At 44.2% G+C, this 17,292-nt stretch overlaps 1 pseudogene; it reads left to right on the top strand.

The window, feature by feature from the left end:
- The first annotated feature begins 4,459 nt into the window (after window positions 1-4,459).
- Window positions 4,460-7,768, top strand: LOC123934640 (annotated as a pseudogene).
- The last annotated feature ends 9,524 nt before the right edge of the window (window positions 7,769-17,292 follow it).

Here is a 17,292-nt window from a genome sequence, read left to right as displayed (position 1 = left end):
CTTTGAAAAAAATGGATGGTATTTTGATAGGGATTGCATTAAATGTGTAGATTGCTTTAGGTAGCATGGACATTTTCACAATATTTATTCTTCCAATCCAGGAGCATGGAACGTTTTTCCATTTCTTTGTGTCTTCCTCAATTTCTTTCATGAGTACTTTATAGTTTTCTGCATATAGATTCTTAGCCTCTTTGGTTAGGTTTATTCCTAGGTATCTTACAGTTTTGGGTGCAATTGTAAATGGGATTGACTCCTTAATTTCTCTTTCTTCTGTCTTGTTGTTGGTGTACAGAAGTGCAACTGATTTCTGTGCATTGATTTTATATCCTGACACTTCACTGAATTCCTGTACAAGTTCTAGCTGGAGTGGAGTCTTTTGGGTTTCCCACATATAGTATCATATCATCTACGAAGAGTGATAGTTTGACTTCTTCTTTGCCAATTTGGATGCCTTTAATTTCTTTTTGTTGTCTGATTGCTGAGGCTAGGACTTCTAATACTATGTTGAATAGCAGTGGTGATAATGGACATCCCTGCCGTGTTTCTGACCTTAGCGGAAAAGCCTTCAGTTTTTCTCCATTGAGAATGATATTTGTGGTGGGTTTTTCATAGATGGCTTTGATAATATTGAGGTATGTGCCCTCTATCCCTACACTTTGAAGAGTTTTGATCAGGAAGGGATGCTGTACTTTGTCAAATGCTTTCTCAGCATCTATGGAGAGTATCATATGGTTCTTGTTCTTTCTTTTATTAATGTGTTCTATCACATTGATTGATTTGCGGATGTTGAACCAACCCTGCAGCCCTGGAATAAATCCCACTTGATCGTGGTGAATAATCCTTTTAATGAAGACATCCAGATGGCCAACAGACACATGAAAAAGTGCTCCACGTCACTCGGCATCAGGGAAATACAAATCAAAACCACAATGAGATATCACCTCACACCAGTCAGAATGGCTAAAATGAACAAGTCAGGAAATGACAGATGCTGGCGAGGATGCGGAGACAGGGGAACCCTCCTCCACTGTTGGTGGGAATGCAAGCTGGTGCAACCACTCTGGAAAACAGCATGGAGGTTCCTCAAAATGTTGAAAATAGAACTACCCTATGACCCAGCAATTGCACTACTGGGTATTTATCCTAAAGATACAGACATAGTGATCCGAAGGGGCACGTGTACCCGAATGTTTATAGCAGCAATGTCTACAATAGCCAGACTATGGAAAGAACCTAGATGTCCATCAACAGATGAATGGATAAAGAAGATGTGGTATATATACACAATGGAATACTATGCAGCCATCAAAAGAAATGAAATCTTGCCATTTGCGACGACGTGGATGGAACTAGAGCGTATCATGCTTAGTGAAATAAGTCAATCGGAGAAAGACAACTATCATATGATCTCCCTGATGTCAGGACATGGAGAAGCAACATGGGGGGGTAGGGGGATAGGAGAAGAATAAATGAAACAAGATGGGATTGGGAGGGAGACAAACCATAAATGACTCTTAATCCCACAAAACAAACTGGGGGTTGCTGGGGGGAGGTGGGATTGGGAGAGGGGGAGGGGGCTATGGACATTGGGGAGGGGAGGCGAACCATAAGAGACTATGGACTCTGAAAAACAACCTGAGGGTTTTGAAGGGTCAGGGGTGGGAGGTTGTGGGAACAGGTGGTGGGTAATAGGGAGGGCACGTTTTGCAGGGAGCACTGGGTGTTGTGCAAAAACAATGAATACTGTTATGCTGAAAAAAATAAATAAAATCGGGAAAAAAAACCCAAAACAGAACCTAACAAAAACAAACAAAAAACAAACAAACAAAACCAGACCCAACTCCGTGTTGTCCACAAGAAACCCATTTTAAATAAAAAGGCACAGATGGATTAAAAGTCATGGTATGGGAAAAAAAAAAGATATCCCATTCTGAACACTAATCACAAAAAAGCTGGAGCAGCTATATTAATTTCAGATGAAACGGACTTTAGAGCAAATAAGTTATCAGGGATAAGGAGATGCATTGTATAAAGAAACAAAGAGCAAATTTCCCTGACAGATAACACACTGGTTGATCTCTTGGTAAATATGGCATTGTTTGCATGGAGGATCTGAGTCACAAGATGTATAAAGTATTACTGTAAAGTATTTCAAAGAACCAAAAAACTTCCAGAGGCCCTGCAAATTATCTTCTCCACGAAGTGGAATGTAGAAAAAGATCACCCATTTTGTGGAAGGCACAGTTGCTGGCAATAGGGAAGACCAGATGAACAGCTTATTAGAAGGATAAACTAAGGTACCTGCCATCACTATTTCTGCAGTTTGGCCAGTTAATAAACCATGACTGCTTTCAGACTGAAAAAAAAATCTTATATAACTATAATTATATAATGGCTCTCCAAGAAGACACAGCAATCCTTAATGTGTAATGCACCTAACAATAGAACGTCAAAAGACATGAGGCAAAAACTGTTAGAACTGCAAGGAGAAATAGACGAAACCACTGTTATAGTTAGAGACCTCAGCTCCCCTCTATCACAAATGGACAGATCCAGCAGGCACAAAATCAGTAAGGACATAGTTTAACGGAACAGCACCATTAATCAGTTGAATCTAATTGACATCTGTGCAGTACTTCATCCAACAGCAGCACAATACACATCCATCTCAAGCTCACATGGAATGTTTGCCAAGATAGACTACAACGTGGGCCATAAAACACGCCTTAACAAAATAAAAGGGTATAAATCATACAATAAATATATGTTCTCAGACCATGTGGAATTAAACTAGAAATCAATAACAGACAGATAGCTGGAAAATCTCAATAGATTAAACGACATACTTCTAAAAACATGATTTGTCTCTGGTTAGCGGGAGATTCTCAGGAAGGGCCATCATGCTTGTGTTGCAGTCCTCTGAATGAAAACAAGAATGAGTGGCTAAATCCTTAAAGGCATGCAACATTTAGGCCTTAGGACCTTGTATAGAAATAACCTTTCAGTCTTGAGCAAGACCTCAGCTCCCTATTCCAGAATGTGTGACCTCTACCCTGAGGTCATCCTGTGGCGGGAAAGACTCTGATCCCCTTGAAAGCATTCAAGGCATCTCCTATCAGTTTAAGGTATAGAGAAAGGAGGGGGGGGGGTCACAAGTGGTATTCCCTGTGGTCTCTGAAATCCATAACAATATAAAACTTGGAAGGCATAATGTTTAACACCTCCAAAACTAGGGATTCACATCTGTGGTTCATCAGTGACTAGTTGTGTGACCTTGAGCAAGGCACTCTGCCTCTCTGAGCCTCGGTGTTGTCACTGATAAAATGGGTATAATATCAGTACCTTTTCCATTGTGTTGCTATGACGATTAAATGAGCTGATGCATCTAAGTATCTGGCACAGTGCCTGAAATATAACAAGTGCCCTGTAAGAGGTACCTAATACTAGGACTTACATTCCCTATTCCCTGAAACTCTTATGTGCCTAGCCCTATGCTAGGTATTGTTATGGAGAAGGGAGCCAATAGGAAGAAGTATTCAAGGCCCTGTTCTCAGAGGACTCAATATCAGTGTGGAAAATGAAAATATTCTACATATGACAGCCAGCAAACCATCCGGGACAGGGACTATCTGGGTACAAGGGGCATGGGTCAGAGTAAGCAATCAAGGAAGGGCTGCCCAGAGAAGGAGCAGTGAAGATATGAATAAGTAAAGGGGAAGTGGAAAGGTCTGTTACCTAAAGGGCACAACAGGAGCAAAGTTTGGGGGGGGGGGGGATGGAATCTGGGTTTTCTGGGGACTGAGGAGAGGATCCGCCTGGAAGAAATGGAAGGTGAGGTAAAAGAACAGATTACATAGGGCAGAACCAGAGCTTGAAAAGTCACTTAAAAGAAGTTATAAAGACCCAGAATCTTAAAGCTCTTAAGCTTTAGGGTCCTGGAATCACTGAATCCTGGGTCATGGGGTCTGGGAGCCATGGAACACACAGGGTCCTAGCACCCTGAAAGCATGGAGCTTGAACCTTCCAGACCACCACTGTCTTATAGAACTGTATTGATGATGGAGATGTTCTAAAGTTCTGAGGTGTCGCATACAGTAGTAGCCACTGCTCTGCAATAACCCTCGTGTGGTTATTGGGCACTTGAAATGTGGCTACTGCAAGTAAAGGAACAGTTTATTTATCATTTTTCCTTTAATTTTAACTAGCTTACATTTAAGTAGCTTCATGTGGCTAGCAGTTTCCATTGGACAGTGCAGTTCTAGGCTTAGATCCATAGGGCCTATAGCATTTTGACCCCGAGAATTCTAGACTTACAGAGTGCCGGAGTCAGAGAGTCTTAAAACCATACCACACTTAGGCCTTAGTACCTTGTATAGAAATAACTTTTCAGTCTTGAACAAGACCTCCAGCCTTGGTCCATCTCCTTCATTTCACCCATATCCCACAGACTGAAAAGGCCATGAACGTGATCCTGGGTGGCATGTGGGTCAACGACCACTTCAACATCATCACCTTTTCTGACTCGGTTAGTGTCTAGCTAGCATCCAGAATATCCACAGCACCAAGGACAACCTGGGTCACATGGAAGCTGGTGGTTGTAAGTGTAGAGCTACCCACTCAAATGGATGGGCTGTGGTAATGTGGGGAATTCCTTTCTGTTTATTTATTTATTTATCTATTTTAAGTAGGCTCCACGCCCAACATGGGCCCCGAACTCATGACCCTGAGATTAAGAGTCACGTGCTCTACTGCCTGAGCCAGCCAGGTGCCCCAGATATGGGGAATTCTTGAAATGCTCCCTTTTCCCCCCCATCTACCTCACCTCTCACAATACCTGAAACATGACTATTATATTTTATACAAATATGTCCCTTCATCCTTCTGCGTCCCCTTTCCTAGTTGAAAGAACATAGCACTATGTATTTTGGGGCACATTCTTCTTTGGCCCGGAGTTTCTTTAAAGCACATACTCAGAAAAATTTGCCAAAACATTTTAAAATCAATAATCTATGTATGTATTTCCAAGCACTTGGTCAAGCGGCTGCCCTGATTCTGGCTTTTGATCAATTGTCTCTCAGAGAAGTACTGAAGTCTCCCCCACCCGCCACCTCTGGTAAACTCAGCCCTTCCTTCCCCTATAGCATGGAGGTGGGGTTGCTATCATTGGGGAGATGCCTGTCTGACTAGAGAATTAGATATCCCCCCCACAGGAAACAGGCAAATTGTAGTCTGAGATAGGGAGTGATAAAAGCCAAGGACGTGTGGGCCCCACTGTCAGATCTCAGGGAACCCGTGTGGGGGCAGGTGTGTTGGGAAGGATAAGCAGCAGAAACAGTCTGAGAAAAGATGAGAAATGACCGAGCCTGAGAGGTTGGTGAGGTGTCTAAGATGTCTTCAATGGGGATAGAAATAACTAGAAAAGATGGTCTCACGGTCTACTTCCCAATTAGGGACCAACATCAGTGCAGCTCTGCTACAGCATAGCATTGCTAAACCACAGCAATCAGGAGACTGGTTGAGGCTGCAATGTGGGGAGGATCCATCTCATCATCTTCCTGACAGATGGGGAGCCCACAGCCAGTGTGATGACCCCTGGGGTGATCCTCTCCAACATCTGTCAGGCACTGGGCAACAGGGAGTCCCTTTTTAGTTTGGCCTTCAGGGATGAGGCTGACTTCCCATTGCTTTGTCACCTGCCCCTGGAGAACCAGGGAGAAGCCTGGTGCATGTATGAGGGCACTGATGCAGCCCTACAGCTGAAGGGCCTCTATGAGGAGATCTCCATTCCTCTGCTGGCAGGCGTGCATCTGGACTACCTGGAAGGCTTGGTTGGGGCCTCCCCTTGGACCTTTCCCCCGTTATTTTGGTGGCTCAGAACTGGTGGTGGCAGGACAGGCGCAGGCAGGCAGGTAGGAAAGCAGGAACTTGGCATCCACCTGGCAGCCTGTGGCCCCAAGAGTCAGCTTCTTGTGCCCTGCCACAGTGAGGCAGCCACCAGCAGAACCAGAAGAACTCTGGTGTCCCAGGGGAGGGGGCCTACAACGTAGCCCACTTCACCTGCTGCCTCTGGGCCTACACCACCAGTGGAGAGTTGCTGAGGGACACTTGCGAGCCTGTGACACTACCACTCGCCGCCTGCTGGCCACCAAAGTCCTCAACTTGTCGCTTGAATACAATGTTGTCCCACCTCTGACTTCACTGCTCATGGTGCAGCCCAAGGAAGCAAGTGGGAAGGTCAGATCACAGATTTTCACTGCAGCTGTACTAGGCACCATTATGCCTTCATCCGCCAGCAGACCTGGCCTTCATCCGCCAGCAGACCTGGCCTCCGGACAGGCACAGCCCAGTCAGCCTTGTTACCCAAGGTCTCTCCCAAATAAGGGCTTGTGAAACCAAGGTCCTACTTATCCTCAACGGCTCCTGCTTCTACAGAAATTATGTCCATTTCCAAGGAGTTGGAACCACTGGGTCAGGACACTAAGTACCCTATCCACCCCAGCACACCCCAAATCCCCAAATCCTACACAACAGGATTCTGGCACTTTGGTTCAGCCAACTCTCAGAATAAAAACTTCTGCCTTTGGGCCCTCAAACTTTGGTGCCCTATTGCTTCTGAAGCCCAGCACGCCATCACACCAGAATCCTGGTACCCTATTACCCATGACTGCCAAGACACAAGTCCCACTTCTGAATCCTGGCACCCCATCCCAGCCCAAAGCTGGCATTGTGACACATGATATTCCACTGTCTACAACCCAAACTGGATGCTCTATCCCATTCCCAACTTGGGGTACTCACATCACAGTCACCCAAAAGCTTGCCGCAGGCCAATCCTGGAGTCTCCATGCTTCAGATCTTCAAACACCTATCACAAAACTAGACCAAAGAATCCTCACAAGACCCCAAACAATCTGTCACACCCTAAACCCAGCATCCTCTTAACCTAACATCCCGAAAATCCCAACACCTCTTTTTTTTTTTTTAAAGATCCCATTTATTTATTTGACAGACAGAGATCACAAGTAGGCAGAGAGGCAGGCAGAGAGAGATGGAAGAAGCAGGCTCCCCGCTGAGCAGAGAGCCCGATGCCGGGCTCGATCCCAGGACCCTGAGATCATGACCTGAGCCGAAGGAAGAGGCTTTAACCCACTGAGTCACCCAGGCGCCCCAGTCCCAACACCTCTTAACTCTAATACCCCAACTCCCCCAAATTACCCAAGCTTATCATTTTCCAAACCTAGGACCCCAATCCCCAATAAACCCCAAACCCCGTTACCCCCCAGACCTGCCAGACTAATGCCCCTACCTCCTCAGGATCCAAACACATTCACAAGCACAACCTCAAGTCCTGCAAGTCCCAGCAAGACCATGACCACCTCTGTCTTTGGAGCACCCCTCCCAATTCCCTTTGACTCCCCCTTGCCCTTTCTGCTGCCCCGAGAAAGCTCTGGCTTCAGCAGGATCTGCTGCTGGGGCCCCAAAACACCAGACAAATTCTGGGACTACCTGTGTCAGAAGTCCCAACAATGGGCCTCTCCAGCAGCTCCAGGCCTATGCCAGAAGGCAGCCCCCAAACGTGCCAGTCTTGCTGCCTTCTAGCATCCTCCCTGAGGTGGCCAGCCTGCTCCATCTCCCTGAGGAGCTAGAGCTGCTGTCTGAGTCAATGGTGGAGTCCATGATCATGGAGTCCTTGAACCCACCAGCTTTCTATACCTTCCTCACTCCTGATGAAGATGGTGAGTGCCACGGGCAAGAGGTCAAGCCATGAGGGGGAGGTATGAATGGAGAGCTCCGGGAACTAGGAATGTACAAAACTTCCGCAGATTCTAGTGATGACGGTTGCCTGTTTGCTTGCTTTGAGACTTTGAATCAGCTACTTAACCTCTCTGGGCCTTAGAACCTAAGCACAGAATTAGAGGCCCTGAGAGAGGAGGGATATTAAGACTGGCAAAGCGAAACAGAAAGAAACTGATCAAGCTGTGGTTTTGACAGTTGCTTTGTTGGACAAGAGAAATGCTCACGTTTCCCAAGCAGTGTAGGGATACAGGGTTCTAAGTGGAGGCATCACTGGGTCAGGCAGGTCTGATTAGTTCTTTTGTGCTCTGTATACAGCCCTGCTTAAGGAGAGCGGTACACAAATTGGAAAAGATAACAATTTTCTTTAAATTTCCTAAAGACTGTGAAGTAATAAAGGTTAACATTTTTTAGTCCTTTGTATGTGCAGGTACTTGTCTATATATTGCTCTTTTAGTCCCTCATTTAATACACATACACACACACTCACACACACACAACCTGTGGATACCTGCATTTTACTCACGGGGAAACTGAAGTGCAGAGAACTGAAGTAACTTATTCCATGTCACACAACTAGTAAGAGATTTGGGCCTACATCATTTGGTTGAAGACTGAATGCGCTCCACCACTCCATTGTTCTCTCTTCCTAAGAAGAGCAACACATCTTGGGAGACATTATAGGGCAGGATTAGAACCAGTTGGTGGTGGCAGTAAGTCACAGGGATACAAATTTGGGCATGAGATCCTTGACATGCCCCTTTCCTTCACCACCCGCCAATATCCCATCCATCTTCAATTCTTGGCAATGTTGCCTCTCACATATTTGCCAAATGCACCCAGTTCTCACCACCCCAACCGTCACTATCTTAGGGCAGACTACGATCATGTCTACCCTAGAAAACTGTTCCAGTCTCCTCACTGGTCTCCCTGCTCCCTCTCAAGGGATAGATTTTTTTTTCTTTTTTTCTTCCTTCCTTCCTTCCTTCCTTCCTTTCTTTCTTTCTTTCTTTCGATTATTTAAAAAACAAAGATTACTTCATGTCCTGCTCCCACTTAACCCCCCTCAAGAGTTTCCCATCTTACCTAGAATGAAGCCCAAAGTTCTTTTTATACCCGACAAGGCCCTACGTGATCTGCCCTCTATCCTATACCCCTCTGACCTCACTTTTTCCCACTCGCTCTCTGAACTCTATCCAACCCCCACCCTGGCCTCCTCTCCGTTTCCTAATGGGCCCTGCCTCAACCCCATCTCCACTAAGGGACCTCTCTCAAGCTGTTCTATTTGATAATCGCTCTGACCTTACCTGCCCTGGCCCCTGTCTACCATGCTCATCTTTTGCATTGCCACTCAAATTCTAGATCACAATGTAGATCTTGGCTCAGATGTCCTTCCCACCCTCCCCCAACCACTCCAGACTTCATCAAATATCTGTAATTCCCTCAGTCATTTAAGTGATTTTTCTGGGGCTCCTGGCTGGTTCACTCAGTAGAGCACGTGACACTTGATCTCGGGATTGTGAGTTCGAGCCCCACGTTGGGATGTAGAGATTACCTCAAAAACAAAACAAAACAATCAAACAAAAACTAAGTGTTTTATGTAAGTGATGAATCACTGAAATCTATTCCTGAAACCAATCTTGCACAGCATGTTAACTGACTAGAATTTAAATAAAAATTCAAAAAGAAAAAAAAATTTTCCTTGAACTACTGAAAAAACAATAGTCTTAAGAGGAGAGAAAGTGAGCAAGAGAGAGAGACAGAGATATTCACAAAGACCCAGACACAAAAGCAGAGGAGATGAGACACACAGTGACACATAGAGACACAGGGACACAGAAGTAACCAGGGAGACATAGGTCAAAACCATAGCCCAATACACCAAGGTTGAAGAAGTGGAGGCATAGAGACATGCTGTCATGGTAACTTACAGAAATGGGATAGGGGATGGGAGAAGAAAACAGAGACACAAGACCACAGATCTACAAAAGCATAGAAACAGAGATGTTACTCATACCAAGACTTGGTAACAAAGACCCAAGAACATGGGCACATGCAGAGGAGCATACTAAGAGTCAAACTGGAGCACACATTTATGTACTCAGAGATCCAGTGACAAAATCATGGGAATGCAGATACCCAAACTGTGACAAACACCAGCCAAGACATAAGGGTTAGGGTTAAGTTAGGTAACAGAGAGGCATAAAGACAGGCAAGCTGGAGGCCCAGGTACAATGGAGACACTGTGACACAGGGACACAAGAATTTAGAAAAGGAGTGAGAGAAAGACACACACACACACACACACACACACACACACAGACACACACATCCCAGAATAAGTAGACATGGGGATGTGAACCCACAAACACAGCCATATGGATATAAGGTAGAAATGGGAACAGATACACAAGATCATGTCTGGAAGGATCAAGATAGGAACAAAGAAACCTAGACACATAGGAACGGACACATAGAACATAAACAAATGGGCAGAGACAGAGTGACAAGGAAATCTATCCGGGGACACAGGGAGGCAAAGACACGGAATAAAAATAAACCTGGGGATACCCAGAAATAGAAACACACAAATAGGCAGCCAAGGCCAAAAATGAAGAGATGGAGACAGTGAATCAGGCACAGGGACACAGAGAGTGGCTCAAAAAATTTTAAAAAGCCATGAGTAGGAGAAGACAAGATGACAGCAGAGTAGGGGAATGCTGTGCTCACCTTGCACACAACCAGAACTAGATAATTATCAAATCATCCTAAATACCCCAGAAAGAGACCTGAAGACTGACAGAACAAACTCCACAATTAAAGGGAGAAAAGAGGTCACATCATAAAAGGTAAGGAAGTGGGGAGCCATGGATTAGGGGAGAAAAGAATCCTGGGTGCTGCAGAGGGGAGGGAGCTGTGGTCACAGAGAAGGGTAAGAGAGAGGAGCATGCAGGGGAATGCACAAAGAGAATGCATCCCCAAAGCCATTGGCCTGGAAAACGAGAGTGGCTGAATTTCATGAGTTCTTGCAACCAAGGGGGCTTAAAGGCTGGAGTTCTAGAGGTCAGTGGGCTTGGCTGGAATAGACTTGGAGGGCACTGCCCTGCTCCTGAAGAGAAGGCAGGCAAAGGACCTGAAGGCAGAAACAGTGTTCTGAGAAACACCTGGGACACACAATGGGAGGGTTTGTTTGTTCTTCTCCTAGTGTATCCCTGAGAGCCGGTATTCGTGGAGATGCTGCTCTGGGGACAAAGAAGCTGGCTGGAGCTATTTCCCTCCCCTGACTCACAGCATAAACACAGAGCCACCTGCAGGAAGCAACACAGCACCCACACTGGCTACCTAACCTGCTTACACCAAGCCCCACACCCCTGCACACTGGAGAGACTATCCTTCTCAGTCAAACTTGCTCCAGTCCCAGTGCAGAGGGCCCCTTCCCAGTAGACCAGGAGAAACCCCTGCCCACACCACATCTCCCAGCCAGAGAGTTCTTCAGGGCTTCAGTTCCAGTTCAGGTAGTATCAGGTCTCATCTAACAAGCAGGCTAGGACACACCTACTTAAAACTCACCACATTCTGGCAAAGGACCACACACTGACCACTGCAGGCAGAGAGAGCCTCTGCAGACAACTACCCTGAAGGATAGATCAGCCAAAACACTCCAGCAGAGTGCACACAACACACACCAGAGACACTCACTGAAGTGCCAGGCCCTGGACACTACATGACCTCTTCTTCATAAAGCCATTGCTCTCAGAAGCAGGAATCATAACTGGCTATCTATTCTCACATACAGATGAAGGCAGAGACCTAGAGAAAATGTCACGTGGAGGAATTCATCCCCAATGCAAAAAAACAAGATAAGGTCGTGGCCAGAGATTGAAGCAAAACAGATATAAGTAACACGAGTGATGGAGAATTTAAAGCAACAAGCATAAGAGCACTCACTGGGCTAGGAAAAGAGTGGAAGAGTTCAGGGGACCCTTACGCCAGAGATAAAAGAGTTAAAAGCCAACCTGACAGAAATGAAAAAGACAATAACCGAGATTCAAAACCGGCTGGATGGAAGAAGCAGAGGAATGAATGAGTGGAATAAAGATAGAATGATGGAATATAATGAAGCTGAACAAAAGAGAGAAAGATGAACTATGGATCATGAGAAAAGACCTTGGGAACTCAGTGACAGCATCGAACATAATAACACTTGTACCATAGGGATCCCAGGAGAGGAAGTGAGAGAAAAAGGGACAGGAAGTTTATTTGAGAAAATAATTGCTAAAAACTTCCCCAATCTGGGGACGAAAACAATCATTCAGAACCAGGAGACACAGAGAACTCCCATCAAAATCAACAAAAGCAGGCCAACACCAAGACATATTGTAATTACATTTGAAAAATAGAGCGATAAGATAAAAGTGTTAAAAGCAGCAAGACAAAAGAAGTCCTTAACTTACAAAGGAAGATACATTAGGCTAGGTGCAGATTTCTCAACAGAAACGTGGTAAGCCAGAAGGGAGTGGCATCATATATTCAAAGAGCTGAATGGAAAAATCTGCCACCTAGCATACTCTATAGCAACGCTATCAGAATAGAAGGAAAGATACAGAGTTGCCCGGACAAACAAAAACTAAAGGATATCATGACCAATAACACAGCCCTGGAAGAAGTACTAAAGGGACTCTTTGCAAAGGAGAGATGAACAGTGATAATGACAAGAAAGGATCAAAGAAAATCTCCAGAAATGACAAAAACAAGTAACAAATTGGCAATAAGTACATACCTATGAATAATTATTCTGAGTGTAAATGGACGAAATGGTCCAATTGAAAGACACAGGGTATCAGAGTGGATGAGGAAAAAAAAAACAAAAAACAAAAAACAAATGAGGCTCATCTATATACCTCATACAAGAGACACATTTCAGACCTAAAGACACCTGCAGATTGAAAGTGAGGGGCTAGAGAAACATTTTTCACACAAAAGAACGTCAAATGAAAGCCAGCATATTGATTCTTGTATCAGACCAAGTAGACTTTAAACCAGACTGTAACAAGAGAAGAATGACATGATTCATAATAAAGGGGACAATACAGTAAGAAGATCTAACAATTGGAAACATTTATGTACCCAACACAGGAGCCCCAATGAAACAATTAATAGCAAACATAAAGGACCTCATTGACAATAATACAATAATAGTAAGGGACTTTAACACTCCACTTACAACAATGGACAGATCATCTAAGCAGAGAATCAACAAGAAAACAACGGCTTTGAATGACACACTGGACTAGAGGGACTTTACAGATGTATTCAGAACATTTCCTCTTAAAACAGCAGAATACACATTCTTTTCATGTGCACATGGAACATTCTCTGGAATAGATCACATACTAGGTCACAAATCATGCCTCAACAAATGCAAAAAGATTGGGATCATACCATGCACCTTTTCCGACCACAACACTATGAAACCACAAGTCAACCAGAAGAAAAAAAGAAAATGGAGAGATCACAAGTACGTGAAGGTTAAACAACATGCTACTAATGAGTGAATGGGTCAAGAAACTAAAAAATACATGGAAACAAACAAAACCTTTGGGATGCAGTAAAAGTGGTCATAAGAAGGAAGTATATAGCAATACAAGCCTACATTAAGAGGCAAGAAAAATCTCAAATAAACAACCTAACCTTACACTCAAGGGAGTTAGAAAAATAACAGCAAACAAAGCCTAAAATCAGCAGAAGGAAGGAAATAATAGAACGGATTTAAATGACATAGGTACAACAACAACAACAAACCAATAGAGCAGATCAATGAAACCAGGGGCCGGTTCTTTGAAAAAATTAATAAAGTCAGTATACCCCTATCTAGACTTTTATAAAAAAGAAATGAGAAAGGACCCAAATAAATAAAGTCACAATTGAGAGAGGAGAAATGACAACCAACACCACAGAAATAAGAGAATATTATAAAAAAAATACATATACCAACAACCTAGAAAAACAACCTGGATAAATTCTTAAAAACATACAATCTACCCAAAGATACAGATGTAGTGAAAAGAAGGGCCATCTGTACTCCCAGTGTTCATAACAGCAATGGCCACAATCACCAAACTGTGGGAAGAGCCAAGATGCCCCTCAACAGACGAATGGATAAAGAAGATATGATCTACATAGACAATGGAATATTACACAGCCATCAGAAAGGATGAATACCCAACTTCTGTATCACTATGGATGGGACTGGAGGAGATTATGCTGAGTGAAATAAGTCAAACAGAGAAAGTCAATTATCATATGGATTCACTTACTTGTGGAACATAAGGAACAAAATGGAAGACATTAGGAGAAGGAAAGGAAAAGTGAATTGGGGGAAATTGGTGGGGAAGATGAGTCATGAGAGACTGTGGACTCTGAGAAACAAACTGGGGGTTTTGGAGGGGAGGGGGACAGGGCGATGGGTGAGCCTGGTGGTGGGTATTGAGGAGGGCATATATTGCGTAGCACACTGGGTGTGGTGAATAAACAATGAAGCTTGGAACACTGAAAAAAATAAAATCAAAATTAAGATGTTAAAAAAAATATTATCTACCAAATCTGAAACAGAAAGAAACAGACAATTTGAACAGACTGATTACCAGCAAAGAAATTGAATCAGTAATAAAACAAACAGACAAACAAACAAAAAAAACTTCCAACAAACGAGAGTCCAGGGCCACATGGCTTCACAGGGGAATTCTACCAAACATTTAAAGAAGACTTAATACCTATTCTTCTCAAACGATTCTAAGGAAGGAAAACTTCCTCATTCGTTGTATGAATCCAGCACTACCCTGATACCATAACTGGACAAAGATTCCAGCAAAAAAGAGAGCTACAGGCCAATATCCCGGATGAACACGGGTGCAAAAATTCTCAAGAAAATACTAGCAAACCTAATCCAACAATACATTAAAACAATCTTTCACCACGATCAAGTGGGACTTATTCCTGAGCTGTGACTATGCTTCACTTTTTGCAAATCAATCAATGTGATACACCACATTAATAAAAGAAAGAAGAAGAACCATATGATCCTCTCAACAGATGCACAAAAAGCATTTGACAAAGTAGGACATCCGTTCATTACAAAAACTCTCAACAAACTAAGGTAGAGGGAACATAACCTAATAAAGGCCAAATACAAAAAACCCACAGCCACTGTCATCCTCAATGGGCAAAAACGGAGAGCTCTTCCTCTACAATCAGGAAGAAGACAGGGATGTCCGCTCTCACCACTGTTACTTGACATAGTTTTGGAAGTGCTAGCCACAGCAATCAGACAACAAAAAGAAATAAAAAGCTGCCAAACCAGGAGAGAGGAAGTATAACTTTCACTATTTGTAGATGACATGATGTAATATAGAAAACCCAAAAGACTCCATCAAAAAATTGCTAGAACTGATGCACAAATTCAGTAAAGTTGCAGGATACAAAATCAACATACAGAACTCTGTTGCACTTCTATACATCAATAATGAAGCAGCACAAAGAGAAATCAAGGTATCGATCCCATTTACACTTGGAGGAAAAACTGTAAGATACCTAGCAATAAACCTAACCATAAAGGTAAAAGAGATGTTCCCTGTAAACTCTAAGGCACTGATGGGAGACCTAAGATGGCAGCATAGTAGGAGGACCCTAGAATTGCCTCAACCTTTGAACACAGCTAGATTACTATCTAATCATTCTGAATATCCAAGAAATCAACCTGAGGTTTGATAGAACAGACCACACCGCTAGAGGGAGAGAAGAGGCCAAGGTAGGAAATACAGAGATGTGGCTTGTGGAAGAAAGGGGGCATGGGAGCTGTGGAGGGGAGGGTGCCCTGGCTGCAGAGAAAGGCAAGAAAGAGTGGAGCACACAGGGATATGCATGAAGAGAACACTTCTCCAAAGCCATTGACAGGCAAGCAACCCTGGGACAGACTGTATGATCTGTGGATCATCTAAGGTGCATGGGGAGGGACTATTTGTACGTTTTTGGAGCGCATCCACAAAAGGTGGCATGGCCTCTCTGGGGACAAAAGAACTGGCAGGCACCACTTCTCTCCCCAGCCCTTCAGCATAGGTGCAGAGACACCTGCTGAGGGCAGCAAACCCAGACACTGGCTGTTTAGCCTGCGTTGCTCTAAATCCCATGCCCCTGTGCTCTGGCATCACTGCCCTTCTGGGTCACACCATTTTTCCCCCAGAGGACCAGGCCACACCAGGTCCCTGAGGTTTAGAATTTTAAAAATCATCAGGTGTGGCTGAGATAGAGCCCAAGGTGCACTGCACTGCTCCAGGCAGACAGGCAACTGAGAGACAAACAGTGTGGAAGCAGAGATCTAAAAAAAAAAAAAAATGCCTGGGATGCACGAGGGGAGATCATTCGCTCCTCTGAAAGTGCTGTCCTGAGAGCTGCAGGCATGGGCTCTCAGACTCCTGTCTCTGGGGACAAAGGAGCTGGCTGGCACCATTTCTCTGTCCCACCCTTCAGCATAAACTAACTTCAGTAAAACACCACAGTGCCAGCACTGGCTGCCTTACCTGCTTCTACCGAGTGCTCTGTCCTGTGCTCTGCCGATACTACTGCCATTCTTGGGCAAGTGTGCTTAAAGACCAGCTCAGTGGGCCACGTCGCTAGAAGACCAATGGAAGCCCCTGCACACAGGATATCTAAGGACCACAGAATTCTGTAAATATTCCGTTCTAGTGGGAAAAGTATCAGGTCCCTTTTAACAAGCAGACCGGAGCACAACTAGTTAAAACTCGCCACGCTCTGGCCAAGGTCCAAACAGTCCGCACTGTAGGCAAGGAGAACCTCTGCAGACCACTGGCCTGAGGGATAGAGCAGCCAAAACACAACACCAGAGGGCACACAGCACATGCCAGAGACACTTCCTGAAGCACCAGGCCCTGGACCTTATATGAACCCTTCTCTGTAAAACCATTACTTGCAGGAGCAGGAACCACAGCAGGCTTTTCTAACATGCAGAAGAAGACAGAAACCTAGGCAAAATGCTAAGATGGAGAAATTCACCCCAAAAGAAAGAACAAGAAAAGGTCATGGCCAGGGAGCTAATCAAAACAGATATAAGTAATATACATGACCCAAAATTTAAAGCAATAATCATAAGGACATTAGCTGGGCTTGAGGAAAGCTTGGAAGACATCAAGGAGACCCTTAGTGCAGCCATAAAAGGGCTAAACACCAGTCAGACCAAAATGAAAAATTCAAGAACTAAGATTCGAAACTGACTGGATGTAATGAGCACAAGGATGGAAGAAGCAGAGGAATGGCTACGTGATATAGAAGATAGCATTAGGGAAAACAATAAAGCTGAACAAAAAAGAGAAGGAAACATTTTGGATCACAACAGTAGACTGAGGGAACTCAGTGACTCCATCAAACATAATAACATTCAAATCATAGAAGTCCCAGAAGAAGAAGAGAGAAAGGGGGACAGAA

The sequence above is a fragment of the Meles meles genome, chromosome X, assembly GCF_922984935.1.
Source record: "Meles meles chromosome X, mMelMel3.1 paternal haplotype, whole genome shotgun sequence".
Classification (NCBI taxonomy): Eukaryota; Metazoa; Chordata; class Mammalia; order Carnivora; family Mustelidae; genus Meles; species Meles meles.
This window is presented reverse-complemented; position numbering and strand designations above follow the sequence as displayed.